This window comes from Lactuca virosa, chromosome 5, assembly GCF_052849685.1.
Source record: "Lactuca virosa cultivar CGN04683 chromosome 5, Lactuca_virosa_CGN04683_v6, whole genome shotgun sequence".
NCBI classification, from domain to species: Eukaryota; Viridiplantae; Streptophyta; class Magnoliopsida; order Asterales; family Asteraceae; genus Lactuca; species Lactuca virosa.
In genome coordinates, this window is record NC_136430.1 from 30028900 (window position 1) to 30046295 (window position 17396).

Below are 17396 nucleotides of genomic sequence, written 5' to 3' on the forward strand. Positions count from 1 at the left end.
CTCTTTATGTGATTTTTTGACTTGTCGCTCTTGATCTACGGTTGACGAATCATGTATCTTGAGCATGTAGACTTTATTTTCAATTCACGTCAAACTCATTCTCTCTCTCTCTCTCTCTCTCTCTCTCTCTCTCTCCCTCCTCCTTGACGACGAGTGATTCACTGTCCTCCACCTCCAAACAACATTTTCCTCCTCCTCCAAACGACATTCTTCTCTGATGTTGGCAGCAAACTTCTTCTCCGTCGATATATCTGTGTCGATCCTTCATCGATCTGGTTTCCCCAAAAAAAGTCCTAGCATTTGGAATCATCGTCATCCCCTACCATCCACACATCAATGAACGAGATATCTTTTTCCTTCCTTCTATCATCCAAAGAGTGTCGCCTCCTCACTCACGTTCTTCCTCGTTGTCTCCAACGATCTAGGTTTTATTATCTTTGATCAATAACAGTTCATCCTTCATTCTTGTAATATCTGAATTAATCGTGGTTTGCATACAAATCTATTTTGTCGAGTTCTCTCTAGCCTTCATCTATTTCCTTCACATCGACCTGCACTTCATCTATTGAATGTGTATTCTGGTAAAAAAAAGAGGGAGAAGAAAAATGCACCAAAGGTGCTCAATGAAATGCATGAAAAAAAATACCATAAATATTGAAGTACAACATCACCTGCCTGTTTCTGTTGACTTTCTACGCTCCACCTCCGGTAATCTACACTTTCTCACTTTTTATTTCTAGTTTCCCCTTAAGTTTAAGATAGTTATACCCTTAAGTTTTGGTTAATATTAAACTGATTATAGATAATGTCTCCATTCATTTACTTGATTGGGGTGACATAAGTAATAATTTTTTTAGCTTAAACTACTCTATTTTATTGGTAATCTCAACCAAAAAACCTGAAAAAGTTGAATAGTTTATAGAAGTTGGGTGATTTTAGTAACTACATCATCATTTTATAGTATTTAGTTTATTTAAGTCTTTTTTTAGGCACTTGAGAACAAACACTAGAAACTGATTATTGAGATAATATAAGGGTATATAAGTAATTTCATTTCTGTTTTTTTGCCAGATTAAATTAGGCGCCCCGAGTGGAAGGAACGGTATTATGAATATTTCAACTAAAACTATTAAGGAGATGGATGCAATAAGGAGAGATGTTGTAAGTCTCTAAAATTGTTAAAAACTACGCCAATTATTTACCATTTTATGATGTAAAATCATCTTAGACATCATATAAAATCCTTGTTATATTGTTACATTTTTATTTAAAAGTATTTGATGCAATTCTTTATAGGTTCTAAAATATACAGAACGCCTAGTGGGTGATACATTATTAATATGAAGGTGCTGGTTCATGGCTGTGATAAATTTTCCCCTTTAAGGTGTTTATTATTGTTTTTGCCTTTTCAATCGAACATATTTTCATTATATAAGGTTTTGTTATGTTTTTTTTATCATTTTTAATTTCAAATTTTTTTTCCAGGTTTTATATTTACCATTATGCATCATTTGCTTCCGATCTCAAGGATCTTAATAAGTTAAATATAATCTTTTAGCTAGGTTCGCCTTTTTAAACCGTTTAATCAACTGCTCGGGGGTTTTCCTACTGCAAGGTTAATTTCTTCTTTTACCTTTTACCTTTTCTCTTTTTCAAGATTATTTTATATTTTATATTTTCTAACTTTGTTTATTGTTTTCTTTTTACCTTGAAAATATTTGTAGTGCACATGCACTTCCAGAACAATGTAGAAAATTAGTGACAGATCCAAACTCGCCAATTGTTGATTTTTATCCAACAGGTATGAAAAAATGAGCATTTTTGTACTTTATAAATAGGCTTGAAGTTTTTTAAACTTAAATTTCATGATTAATTTTTTTTGTTCATCAGATTTTGAAGTAGACATGAATGACAAGCGGTTTGCATGGCAGGTTTGTTATTTCAATATTTTCAATATGGTCATGAAAATAATTCTATTAGTCTAGTAATCTATTTTTTTTAATTAAAACAAAATACGACTTGCAACCTTTCTGATTGTTTTATTTTTTACTCAAAAACAAGTTTGGAAATTTGTTAAAATATAGTACTTAATGGGAATAAAAAAAACTTTCTTTCGTTGCCTTTTTGTATTATTGTATTAAGTTCTTTCTGAATTAAGTCATAAAGACACACACATATCTATCTTACGGAATTAAGTTTGGTTCTCATTAAGTCAATTAAGTAAAAAATAAAATAAAAAAGACTCATATATAACTTATCAAATACACTTATTACATGTGATTCACATATGCATCACATGCAAAACACAAGTGAAACACATTTGAATTACATGTGATTCACATGTAAATCACAAACGAATCACATATGAATTACATGTGATTCACATATGAATTACATGTGATTCACTTGTAAATCACATGTAATTCACATATGATTCACTTGTGATTCACATGTAAATCGCAAGTGAATCACATATGAATTACATGTGATTCACATGTAAATAACATTTAATTCACATATGAATTACATGTGATCCACATGTAAATCACAAGTGAATCACACATCAATTACATGTGATTCACATGTAAATAACAAATGAATAACATATGAATTACATGCGATTCACATGTAAATCACAAGTGAATCACATATGAATTACATGTAAATCACAGGTGATTCACATATCAATTACATGTGATTCACATGTAAATAACAAGTGAATAACATATGAATTACATGTGATTCACATGTAAATCACAAGTGAATCACATATGAATTACGTCTATATGCACACATGCATTTTGTGCGAGTGTTTTTCGTTAATTTTTTTTAAAATTTTCTTGTGAATTTCACATTTGAATGTTTAAAGATACATCACATGTGAATATCACATTATATAATCATATGTGAATCTTATATGATATAATCACATGTGAATCTTACATGATATATACATGTGCATTTTTGTGAGTGTTCTTGCATTAATCATTTTTTTATTAATTTTCTTGTAGATTTTGAAGAATTTGTGGAAAATATTGAAGACGTGAAAAGTGATAAATTGAAGAAAATATGTAAATTTTGATATGAAGAAATGATAACACTGTGAATCTTTGTAGTTTTTTTATATTTTATTTTGTATCGAATAAAATACTTGTATTATTATGTTTATAGATTTATTAATAAAAATGAGATTTTTTATGATTTACTTACGAATATTTTAGTATAAGAATATGCATATATGCATTTGAAAAAATATGCATATATACACCTAAAACGTTGATTTTTTTTGTTAAAAAAATTAGAGTTTTTTTTAATATTCTATTTTTTTAAATTTACTGATTTAAACAAATTTACTTTTAAAAAAAATGCAGTTTTATTATAAAATGCATTTTTTGAAAAATTGTAGTTTTTTTTTTTAAAATGCAGTTTTTTTTGAAAAAATTGCAGTTTTTTTAAATATATTTTTTTCAATTTTTTTAAATTCATGTTTTCTGAAAAAAAAAAGTAAAAAATCTCCATTTAAAAAAAAATCAAAATTTATTTTTTTTTAAAAAAAATCCGAAATTTGATTTATTATGTCATTTTTAGAACTTTTTATTAATATTTCCAATAACAAAAAAAAATTATACCTTAAATGAGATTGGTAAGATGATGATCATGTCCTTAATGCGTTAATTTTGATCTAACGCTCCACCTTTAGTTCTCAGGTTCTCAGGAAACTATGAGTTTTCAACGGATCTCACACCTATATATATATATATATATATATATATATATATATATATATAGAGGTAAATATCAAATAAGAACCAAAATTGTTAAGAACTCTAAGAACAACTCCTATTAACTTATAAATTAAATACATATAAATCAAATGCAATGATAACTATTTTTTCATGAATATAACTTTTCCCTCCATTTCTCTATTCTCTGTCTTTCTCTTGTCTACTACCGTCGTTAGCATTGCCGCCGATAACAATATTCGCCGGAAAACCACTGCTTTTCAGATTTGGATCGTCACCTTAAGATCTAGAACTATTTCCTTTAGATCTGCCATCATCTTCGAGCCACCACCTCCTGCTATCGTCGTCGATCACACCGAATGTCTGCTATCAGCTACTCTACTTCGCAAGATCACCAAAAAAACACCACACTCCACTCCGAACTCCAAAGCTTCTTCGTCTCCAGATCTTCAGCATGCAAATGTGACGAAAACTTCTCCACTTCATAGGAACACCAGATCTATCAGAGCATGAACTTCTTAATCATATCCAGATGACCGACCACCTCCAGATCTGCTTCTTTCTTCAGCCGACCTATAGATATACGATTTCATAATGCTCACCGTCAATGTCACTCCACTGCCACCACCATCGACGTCACACCACCACTGTTGCTTTCCTACAATCAGTATCTGAAGCTAAGGAACACACTCAGATCTAGAAATAAAATGCATTGAAGATGTTTGATTATATGCTTCAATAAAAAAATGTATGTTTTAAGTTGTGAATACGTTTGAATAAGTATTTGAACCAGTCTATTAAATTGTTAATGGTGTTTGAATTAGTTTTTTAAACTGTTAATGAGTGTGTGAATAATTTTTAAAATTGTGAATATTGTACTTGATCGTGGATTAGTTTTTAAGGTGTAAATATTATAAATGCATGTCTGAAATTTAGTATTGAACTGTGATATGATTTTGTGTTAAATTGTGAATATATAATCTTAAGTTGTGAACTTCCTACATTAAATTGTGAATTTTACATGATTTTTGTTTTAAATGTTAATGAGTATATGTACTAGTGTTTTAACCTATGAATATTGTGAATGTGTCTTTTCTTTTGTATTAAATCTAACTTGTGAATATTGTGAATGTGTATTTGTACTTTTGTATTAAATTGTGAATGAACAATATTAAATTGTGAATATATATTAAATTGTGAATTTAATATGAATTTTATATTAAACTATAAATGAAAGAATTAATATAAATTTTATAATAAAATGTGATTTATTTAAAGATAAATTTCATTAAAAAATCATACAATTTAAAAGAGAAAAATTGAATTTTTTGTAGGATAACAACCTGCAATGATAAAATGTATACAATCTTGATGCATTTAAAATGAAAAGAAATGAAAAGGTGGTTGTAGGCTACAAATAAAAAGAAGAAGTGTAGCAAAAGAGTTCATGACACTGACTATTCAAATTGTTCTAAAAACTGTAAAAGCAAGTATGATATATTATGCTATTCATGTAAACTAATATAAAAATATATATTTTTGCTTAACTAGATATGACTTATATTATAATTTACAAATTGAAATTTTTTATTGCGACATACAAAATTATTCTGACTCTTACTTAACATAAAAAATCTAAAATTCATTAAAAAATCAAACGCCATCACTCCTAGCACACACTTCAAAGTCTAATAATTACTTTTCTTTTTATTTATTATTTGGGTTCTTATTTTTGTACGAGGACACTTCGTTGCTTTCTTCAAGTTTCAATTATTATTATTTTTTTTATAATTAATGGGTTGAAATTTCTAAAATGTTATAACGATAAAAACTTTCTTTTGATAAAGTTAAAAAATGATTTTTATCCTAGTGGTTCTTAGAGTTTTTTTTAATCTTTTTTGGTTTTCATTTGAACCTCTCTCTTTCGTGTGTATATATATATATATATATATATATATATATATATATATATATATATATATATATATATATATATATATATATATATATATATATATATATATATATATATATATATAAAATCTAGGGCTTAATTCGATGCAGTGGAAAAAACAGGAATTGAAATTCTATGCGAAAAGAAACCAAATAACCTCCATGATATCAATTTTTATTGTTTTACCGATTCCGTTAGATTTGGTTTCGTTGGTCAAGATAGAGAGTGTGGTTTGAGTAATTTTAAAAGGGTCTAATGACATAAAAGTCTTTAAGTTTTCACAAAAATGACGGTTTACTCTTGAATGTGTTTTAGGTCCAGTAAAGCTTTGTTTAATTTGTTCATTTATACAATTTTAGTCGGTTTGCAGGTCACCCATTAGTTATCTGATGCCAGTAAAGCCTCGGATTTAGGCACTGTTTGTTTACCTCTTAATTGCAAAATTAAGAGGCAAGGTCTTAAAAATTCAGATTCAGATTGTTTGTTTGCTTCTTATTTCTTACCTCTTAAAGTTCTAAATGCCTCTTAAATATTCAGATATTAAACCAAGTCTGAATTTAATAAAAACACGCATTTTCCTTTTCTACCCTAAACAATCGACGAACACCTTCACTAAACCAGCGCCCCTTCTTCCTCTTCAATCCGTGTGTGAGGTTCTTCCCTTCACCAGGTTCTCCTCCGCTGCCGCCTGCAACGATGCCGCTGCACCCCAACGTCGTTTCCGCCTCCTCGAACGATGCTGCCACCTCCGTCTCCGACGTTCCAGGTGAGTTTCTTCCTTCTTTCCCTCCAAACACGATAACTTTACTGTTTTTATGAATTGTTTGGTCTGAAAATCGATGGTGCCTCCCCTTTAAAATCGTGTATCAGATTTTTCTTTTCTTTTTCATCTGGAAATCGAATTCAACATATTAGGGTTGTTTTGGTCGTTTTTTTTTCCAGATTTTTCCAGATGTTTTGGCTGTTTTGGTCTGAAAATCTATCGTTTTCTTCCCCTTTGCCCTAAAACTCGATAATAAGAGTTGAATTTGTTCATTCCGGAATGTTTTGCTTCTAACAGATTTGGATTGGGTTTTAAGTGTTGATGTATGTATAAATTTTGATAAAACTGTTATTAGGATCATCAATTTCCGTCTCTTAAAATGTTCAATGTGGGTGACACTTGAAATTCGATCTGTTTCAAAATCTGATGCTGAAATTTTGATACTTGAAACAATTATGAACTTGGATTCTGAAATTTTTGTTATGAACTTTGATTATTAACTTGTGTACCTGTTGATAATGGACAATTTCTTGCTGATATGGATTATGTTCTGATGGAATTGTGTGTTGATTTCATCATATGTTTGCTTTATAAAAATTTTGATGGTCTAATTTCTCCACATTTGATGGTATGATTTCTTTTGATTTGTGCTGATTTTTTGTTGATAAAAGAGTGAAAAATAGTATGGTTGTTTCTTAAGTGTGCAGGAAGTAAATTTGGTTTCAAGACATATGGGATTGGTGGTGGTGTTTTTTTCCAATGTCACTAGTTGCAGCATGGATTGAAAGAAGTATTTTTATTTGGATATTGTATGATGTTTATGTTTTCATGGATTAAAAGAAGTGAATTTGGAAGAATTTATGTTTAATTTGGTTTTATTGTATGATTTTTTATGTTTCACTGGATTGAAAAAAGTGAATTTGAAAGAACTTATGTTTAATTTGGTTATTGTATGATCACTTGTAATTTTTATTAATTATGCATTTATAATTTAACACAATATACAACCACAGAAGGGTAAAATGGTCATTTTTATCATTTAGATTACAATTCAGAGGTTCCAACCAAACAACATGTTAAAAATTCAGATCTTAAAAGTTCAGACCCTCTTAGAAATTCAGACCTCTTAAAAATTCAGATCCTACCAAACAACCCCTTACTATTATTATTATTATTATTATTATTATTATTATTATTATTATTATTATATGTTTACTACATTTCTAGATGTATAAAAATATTATTTGTATTTAATAGATATATTTATTTGTATTTAATAGATATAAATAAGTATTTTGTTTATATAAAAACTATGGTATAGATATAAATATTAAATAAATACATATCTACACTTAGTAAGCAAACACACACAAAAAAATTGTCTTAGTTGATCAATCACCCAAAGAATTAAAAAAAATATATTTCATTTATATTTTTCTTACTATATAAATATGTATAAATCATATTGTATACATATAAATATAAAATAAATAAATATTTATATTTAGTAATATGTACAAATACATATAATTATATCTTTTATACAAGGGAAATTGTTAGAAAAGTCTCAATATTTTTGGAAAAGTTACACATTAGTCTCAAGTTTTTTTTGTACATAAAAGTCCTAAAAACCGACAAAAGTTTCCTTTTTGACCCTTTTTAACCGGCTAGAACCGGTAACAAATTAATTTGAGACTATTTCGTAAACTGACCCAAAATATCGAGAATTTTCTGCAAAAAAAAAGGACTATTCTTCAAACAAAAAACCTTATTATTCTTATTATATATATATATATATATATATATATATATATATATATATATATATATATATATATATATATATATATATATATATTAAAGTTGTGCACCCCTTAGGAACAGTAAACTTCCTAAGGGGTTGGCAGGAATGGTCCTTTAGTTATACGTTTTGTTGCACTTTTGGATTGGTTTTTCTACAGGGGAATTTTATGGAATTATATGCATTCTTTTGCACACGTGTTGTTCATCATTGCATTTCTTTCATTGTATTTGATGTTTAACACGATGGTCACGCATTTTACTGCCTGATCCTTCTACCGTCATCCTTTTATCTCAGCTCCAAATTCCACGGTCTCCCCCAACCCTTTTCGTCAATTGTTTTTGGTTGGCATTTCATCATGATCGATTGCAAGATAAACCCATTGGATTTTCCGTTTTCATCCGGCTAGATCTTCATCCACCGCCTCATCTCTCAGCTACAGTAAACATCCTTTTCATCTCTTTGCTGCTTCGCTGGTCGCTATCGCCGCTTACCGCCGCTCCGGGTGGGTAGCTGGAATTAGGTTAGAGGATCGCATCCGATGAAATACCTACGAAGACGATTCATCACAGGCATAGGTTATTCGACGGTTGATTAGGGTTTTTCTTTAAGTTCGAACCATAAGCGCCGATTTCTATTCTGAGTAAGTAATTTACTTCACAGCTCTTTTATAACGAGAGTAGAGAAAACGCAGGTTGAACTCTCAGTGTATGTCAACTTCGATTGGTTCCGGAATAAGGCAGACGACCATGGTGACGTAGTTGATTCTTATTCTTCGTATGTTCCTTTTTATGTTATTTCTTTTAATATTAATTTAATCTACTCCCGCCTTCTCTAAAATGTCGATTTTGGTCTGAATTGATACTTACAATTTTCCCTATCCAAGAGTCGTTTGGCGGGCGTGTTTCCGGAGCAGATGAGCGTTCCCTACGAGTCATACCCAATCAATGCCTTCCCACCACTAAATGGTCTCCATATATCCTACAACAACATCAACAATTTGTAATCGCCAGTTTCAAGTTTCGACCTTAAGGTAAAGTAGATGAACTTTTGTATCCATGCTTTTGTTAGGTAAGCAAACAACAATAATCATTGATATCTTTTTTCTAATTTCTGATTTCGGAATGTAATTTTTTGTGATTTCAACTTCGCAGATGTGTAAAGGGAAGAGAAATCTAACCAGAAGTTGTCCAATTTTAATCTGGCTGGATAAAGTCTGCAAGGGGAAGTTGAAATCACGAAAAATTACTTTGTTATTTGACTAAATTAAGAATGTATGAAAGTTTAGGAGATAATTTTATGTTTTTATTAAGTATATTCATATAGCTGGTTATGGATGGTGATGACATGTTTCTGGTTGTCTTGGCGGGGGAGTTGGACCATACTTTAGAGGCTGCAAACACTGCAGAATTTATGGTGTTTTTTTTATAAAACATTACCTATTTATATATCTACTTCTTTGGTTATTTCATCTCTGGTTTTTCAAAATAATATGCAGGAAGCTCATTCACCATTTACATATATTCGCGTACCGAAAGTATTTGACTATTTGACTCGAAAAAGGGTGTTGACTATGGGGTGGATGACTGGAGAAAATCCAAATGAATTACTCTCCACGTGCAATATTATGTAATAAAAATTTGATCAGTTCTTTCTATACCTTATCAACATTATATTTCTATTATTTATCCAAAAAAAAACCTAAAATCAGTTTCCAATTACATTATCTTTGCTCATTATTCTCCTTCTTTGGTCGTTGTAGGTTGACACAGATCATCTGAATGCCCAGTCCCATTTAGAGAATACATGTAATTTTTACTATTGTTCACCATGATTATCTTACATAATTTTTTATATACATACATGATGTGTTGGCAAAATTGATGTGTTTTTCTCAGAATAGCAAGAGAGGTGTGTGCATTCTATCTCCTAATGGTGTCATATTTTATGTATAAAATTAGTTTTTTTATTTATAAATTGTTAAAAAAAATCCAAGGACGATTTGAGATCTTATTTCTTTCTAACTCATTTATCGTTTGTGAGAGAGATAGGCAACGAAGCAGGACTGGTGGTTTAAGCATGTCACTATCAGGGCTGGATGACCGTGTTTTAGGTGGTAATGTGCCTACCCTTCTAATTGCTGCATCACCTGCTATGTTTATTTGTTTCTTTCTATAAATACCCTTGGATGGAATGGAATAGAATATTGTAAAATGTATTAAAAAGATAACAATGGACATATAATGATATTATAAACAAGTTGATGAAAGTATTTGTTGTTTTTTTTGGGAATAGAAGTGGACAAACATACTTAATTTTTCAAATATAGGAAGTTTATGTATGTGGCCATTATGTTATTTTTTTTAGTTGTCTTTTGAAAAGTTGCAAAAAAACTTCACTCTTATTGTATATAACTATGCTGATGATAACACTAAGATAGGCTGAAAATGCATCTGCTTCTGTTTTGTTTATATCCATTAACTACTAAAAAAATCATCGTTTTTTATATTATTATGTTTATAGTTGAGAAATTTCTACTTTGAATCAAAGGAGAAAGGTATAGTGAAGGCATATACGTCCCTTTCTCTATACCCTCGGTTTTGAGTTCAATTCTACTCGAACTGTTGTCCATAGCTTGTCATTTATAAATTAAATTACAAGTATTTTATGTTAATAAGTCTGTACAGGTTAGAGGATATTTTTACAACATTTCACCTTATATCTAACTTTCTTTCTATATGTTTGAATTAAAAAAATCCATGCTCCCATTAACCTCCTATTTTCTCAATTAATGACGTTAAAAAATTTAATATAATTAATGAACTTAAAAACCTTAATATGTATATTTCAGTTTGCAAATTTTGAAGGTTTCTGTTAGTAGAATCTACAAGATTTTTTTGTTTGTGGACTATTAGGAGTACCTGCTGTTTCTTAATGCACCTGGTCTCATAAGTAATTTTCAACACATTAGAACCCTCCTCTACAACAAGTTTCTCTTTCATATTTCAGACTTTTTTAGATTATTCTATACTTTTTTTCAGTTTCCAATTTATTTTAATTAAACGATGTTAACTAATATGCATCAACCAGTTCAATTTTCAAAGCTCAAGTGGATTGGGTGGGCCACCGTCAGTAACTCCTAACACTGCCACATCAGCACAACAGTAAAGTGTCAAGCGGTTCTAAATATAGTGGTAAACTCTTTGACATTTTTAAAATTAACGTTAGAGATAAACGAGATTTAAATTTAAAAAGATAGTATGTTTTTCAATTTGATTCGAAGAAGAAATTAACAACACATAAGGATAACTAGTTCAGTAAATATCCATATCTGTTAAGTGAAGGGCAAAAGGACCTTCACATGGCCAAATTGACACTCAGTTTTTGGTGTAAGAGGTAGTAACATACTTTGATTTTTTTCATTATTTTTTCCTAATATAGCATCCTACTTTCATTCACTACAAAAGTTTAAACAAATGCGGTGTAGTTAAAAAAAATCGTGTCTATAGCTTAAAAAATGTATTTTTCTTTGGGTTATTGTCACACCCCCAAACCGGAACGACGGAAACGTTTGGGGGTGGAGGACGTCATGTACAGTATCACAACAATTGCATCATAGTAATCAAAGTAAAACGTAGCCATTACATTGAATAAATAAGGTATTTACATATGTTCGATACATAGTTTGTATGACATCAAAATGTATAACAAAAGTATAAAATACGCGACTCTAAAAGCTCCGTATTCTCAAAACCTGCGGGTGTACCTGTCTACCGGTTCCCTGAGAATACAAGTGATTTTGAAAGTGTATCAACATTTAAGTTAGTGAGTTCATAAGAATGTTTTTGTACTGAAATCTTGACTTTGAATCTTTGAAAATGTTTATATGTTTCTCAAGAAAATCCAATATTTTCTTTAGTAGTGAAAAGTAGTCTTAGACCTAAAGACCAAAATGTATGTTTGTTACTGTATTCGTTAATTGTATATCGTAGTAGTGTTTGATAAGAACCCTTATTTGTATATCTTTGTATGTATGCCTGGATACCACCAGCTATATTGTATTGTTCTGTATGAAAACCTTTGTATGAAATCCCTGGATACCACCAGTAATGTATAGTATTGTTCTGTATGAAAACCTTTGTATGAAATCCCTAGATACCACCAGTAATGTATAGTATTGTTCTATTTGAAAACCTTTGTATGAAATCCATGGATACCACCAGTAATGTATAGTATTGTTCTGTTTGAAAACCTTGGTATGAAATCCCTGGATACCACCAGTAATGTATAATATTGTCCTGTTTGAAAACCTTTGTATGAAATCCCTGGATACCACCAGTAATGTATAGTATTGTTATGTTTGAAAACTTTTGTATGAAATACCTGGATACCACCAGTAATGTATAATATTGTTCTATTTGAAAACCTTTGTATGAAATCCCTGGATACACCAGTAATGTATAGTATTGTTCTATTTGAAAACCTTTGTATGAAATCCCTGGATACCACCAATAATGTATTGTATTGTTCTGTTTGAAAACCTTTGTATGAAATCTCTGGATACCACCAGTAATGTATAGTAGTTTTATTACTTAAAATAAAACCAAGTGTTTGTGTTCCCTGGAATCCTCCAGTAGTATTGTATAGTAGTTCTATTAATGAAAATAAAACTATTTGAAGAATTGAAATCCCGTAACCAAATGGTTAGTTTATAATGTTGTGAGTTTGATATAACCATGCTTGATGTGACCTAGTGACCTCTACGACGTTCTTCGGGCGTCGGAATAGTATGACATTTGTCACCCCAGGCCTGCCGGCCTAACTGTAGTTAACAGTTCAGGTGTGGGATTGTCAGTGTCGTATAGATCTATACACAAATCTCACGCTCTCCCTCCAGGAGACTCTGGTTATACTGTATAGGAGTTAGTTCCATACCTTGGTGGATACAATTGAAGTAGTGCCTCACAACCACGTATTAACTAGTTTACGTGTAGTGTTGTAGTGTTCTCTTGTACTTGAAAATTGTATGTATATACTTGTAGAGTAAAATAATTATACTTAAATAATTATTTAGTATTGTACTCTTGTCGGAAATAGTATTGTATACCATAAACTATATCTACCATAGTTTATATGTTCGTTTTTGTATAATGTTCTTGAAATGGTAAAACAGTGTAATGTATCCCAAACTATACCTATTATAGTTTGTATGTATGTTCTCGTTTCATGTATTGAATTCTATATAAGTAATGTAATGTGCCCAAACTATATCAATTATAGTTTAAATGTAGGTTATGTACTGTACTGAAAACTTTGCAATTTTGGTTGTATGATGAAAACTATCCTTATGCTCGACATAATACAAAAGGGTTAGAAATATCTAAATATTTTTATAAAATGTAGTGATTTCTCGGTTTGTATTAATTGCAAAAGTTTTTAATCTGTTTGAAATCGTTTGCATAAAAACACAGAAGTCCTTGTGTTTTGCTTGTATTCCCCCTGAAAACATTAAAAACAGTGAAAATGTAGGGGTATGAACTCACAGTTGTTTATGTGTATGTGCTGGACAGCGATACTGGAAAGATGACCCTCGAGTTGACGTACGCGAAATTAACGGTATCCTAATAATAGTTAAACACATAATTGTATTTAAATTAGCAAAAACATTAATTAAAGTGTTGGAAAACACTTGTTTTTGTGTTGATTGTGATCACCGAAAATTGTTTGAAGGAAATGGGAGGATTTTAGGTCAAAGCTCAACCGAGAATTCAGTTTTCAGTCCTGATGTGTTTTCGGTCGGAACATGTTTTCGGCCAAACACAGATTCTCGGCCGGCCGAACACAAGTTTTCGGTTCTGGGCTGTTTTCGGTCACTTGAAGATATGAAGGCTGTTCTTGGTGAAAATATGAAGATTCAAAGGTTTCCACTTGAAGATATGAATGTTATTGGATGATCCCTGGTAGCAAAATGAGAGTTTTTTCGGGTGAAATGAGTGAGAAATGATCAAGTTTTCAAGGAAAAACCTTTATATCGGTTGGGTTTTCGGCCGGAAAAGAGTTCTCGGTCGAAATTTGTTCTCAATCCAAAGGTTTTCGGACGCAAACAGTTGGCTGTAACGAGTTTTGTTGTTTCAAGGGAAAAATCTCGGTTTTTCGAGTGTGTTTTATTCCGAAAACTTATATAAACATCATTTGTATTAATCAATTTTATTTCTAGGCTTTATGAACTTAACGACATGAATAAAATTCGTAGTTTTATTTAACGGGTTTGACTTTTGTTGACTTGGAAAGTATTAGATTGTCACATTATCCCCCCCGTTAGAGGGAATTTCATCCCAAAATTCTTTCTAAAATTGATACAATCATGGACTATGAAAAATATGCGGGTACTTTTGTTGCATTTGATATTCTCGCTCCCAAGTGAATTCAGGTCCCCGCTTGGCATTCTAGCGAACCTTCACTATTGGTAGACGACTTTGTTTCGTTTGTTTGACTTCCCTATCCATGATTTCTACTGGTTCTTCCACAAATTTAAGACTCTCGTTTATCTCAATTTCATCGAGTGGAATCACAAGAGTTTCGTCGGATAGACACTTCTTAAGATTTGACACGTGGAAGACAGAGTGTACGTTGCTAAGCTCTTGAGGTAGACGAAGTTTGTAAGCTACGGGGACGATCCTTGCGAGGATCTCGAATGGCCCGATGTATCTTGGATTTAACTTTCCACGCTTTCCGAAGCGTATCATGCCTATCCATGGTGAGACCTTCAACAGATCGCGATCGCCAACCTAGAATTCCAAGAGTTTTCATTTATCGTCTCTTGAGGCTTTTAGTTGTTCTCGGATTTGGAAAATCTTTTCTGTGGTTTCTCGAATGATCTTTGGGCCAGTGAGAGTGCTATCAGGGACTCATCCCTTAACCAGCTGCGTGTCACCTACCTCAGCCCAACACAGAGGGGATCTGCACTTACGGCCGTAGAAGGCTTCGAATGGAGCAGCCATGATGCTAGTATGATAGCTGTTGTTATATGAGAACTCGAAAAGTGGCAAATAGGTATCCCATGCTTTACCAAAGTCGATTACACATGCTCTCAGCATGTCTTATAACGTTTCAATGGTTCTCTCACTCTGCCCGTCAGTTGGTGGATTATAAGCTGTACTAATGTCCAGCTTAGTTCCAAGAGCCTTGTGAAGTGACTGCTAAAATCGTGAGGTGAATCTACTATCTCTATCCGAGATAATAGATATGGGCACACCGTGCAATCGTACTATCTATTGGATGTATGTTCTAGTCAGTTTCTCCAGTTTGTATGTTTCTTTGATTGGCAGAAAGTGGGTGGACTTGGTCAGTCTATCAACAATTACCCAAATAGTGTCATGAGCACTCGGGGTCTTGGGCAATTTAGTGATGAAGTCCATCGTGATTCGTTCCCACTTCCACTCAAGTATTTCCGGTTGCTGAAGTAAACCTGAGGGCTTTTGATATTCTACCTTCACTTTGGCGTAAGTTAGGCACTTGCCCACGTAGGTAGCGATTTCAGATTTCATATTTGGCCACCAATAGAGTTTCTTGAGATCCAGATACATCTTATCTGAACCTGGGTGGACGGAGTATCGAGTTTTGTGTGCTTCGTTCATGACAACCTCCCTGTAACCACCAAACCTTGGGGTCCAGATCCGATCCATGAAATAACGAACCCCGTCACCCTTGATTTCGAAGTTCTTCTCCATTCCCCTTAAGGCTTCATCCGCCACCTTTTCTGGTTTTAAGGCTTCCAGTTGAGCCTCTTTGATTTGCGTGGATAGATGGGAATGATTGTCATGGTTAGTGCCTTCACCCTACGACCTGAGTAATCCTTTCGATTAAGGGCATCAGCTACTACATTGGCTTTACCAGGATGATAGCGAGTTTCGCATTCGTAATAATTGAGTAGCTCTACCCATTGTCGTTGTCTCATGTTAAGTTCCCTCTGATCGAAGATGTGTTGAAGACTTTTGTGGTCGGTGAAGATAGTGCACCTGGTACCATAAAGGTAATGTCTCCAGATTTTTAGGACAAAGACCACTGCCCCCAACTCTAGATCGTGTGTTGTGTAGTTGACTTCGTGTGCCTTAAGATGTCTCAAGGCATAAGCAATTACTTTTCATCGTTGCATGAGCACACAGCCTAGCCCTTGGTTGGATGCATCGCAGTATCCTCTGTCCCTTCTGGAAGAGACAAGATAGGTGTGCTGCACATGGCTTGCTTCAGGGTCTGGAACGCAGTGTCTTGTTTTTCTCCCCAACTAAAAGTCACACCCTTCTGAGTCAGGGTGGTAAGCGGTTTAGCAATTCTGGAGAAGTTTTTTATGAATCTGCGATAGTAGCCAGCGAGACCCACAAATTGACTGATTTCTGTGGGCGTTCTCGGTGCTGACCAATTCTTAATTGTCTTTATCTTGGAAGGGTCCACATGTATGCCTTCTTCATTGACCGCGTGACCTAGGAAGGTTACCTTCCTGATCCAAAACTCGCGCTTAGAGAATTTCACATATAGTCTTTCCGTCCTAAAGGTTTCTAGCACTTGTCGCAAGTGCTGACTATGTTCCTCTTCGCGTCGTGAATAGACAAGTATATCATCTATGAATACTATCACGAATCTGTCTAGGAAAGGACGGCACACCCGATTCATTAAGTCCATGAACACGGCGAGTGCATTGGTTAGACCAAAGGGCATCACCACAAAATCGTAGTGACCATATCGAGTTTGGAATGCTGTCTTGGAAACATCACTCTCTTGGACTCGTAATTGATGGTACCCCGATCTCAGGTCTATCTTCGAGAAGTAGCTTGCTCCTTGTAGTTGGTCGAAGAGGTCGTCTAGTCTGGGTAGGGGGTAGTGGTTCTTAATAGTGAGTTTGTTTAGCTCGCGATAGTCTATGCACATCCGAAAAGATCCATCCTTCTTCTTCACGAACAAGACCGGTGCTCCCCAGGATGAGAAGCTTGGTCTAATGAATCCCTTGTTGAGTAGTTCGTTCAGTTGGCTGGATAATTCCTGCATTTTGGCCGGTGCTAGACGATAAGGGGATTTGGCTACGGGGGTAGCTCCGGGAACTAAGTCGATTCGGAACTCGACTTGGCGTTCAGGAGGAAC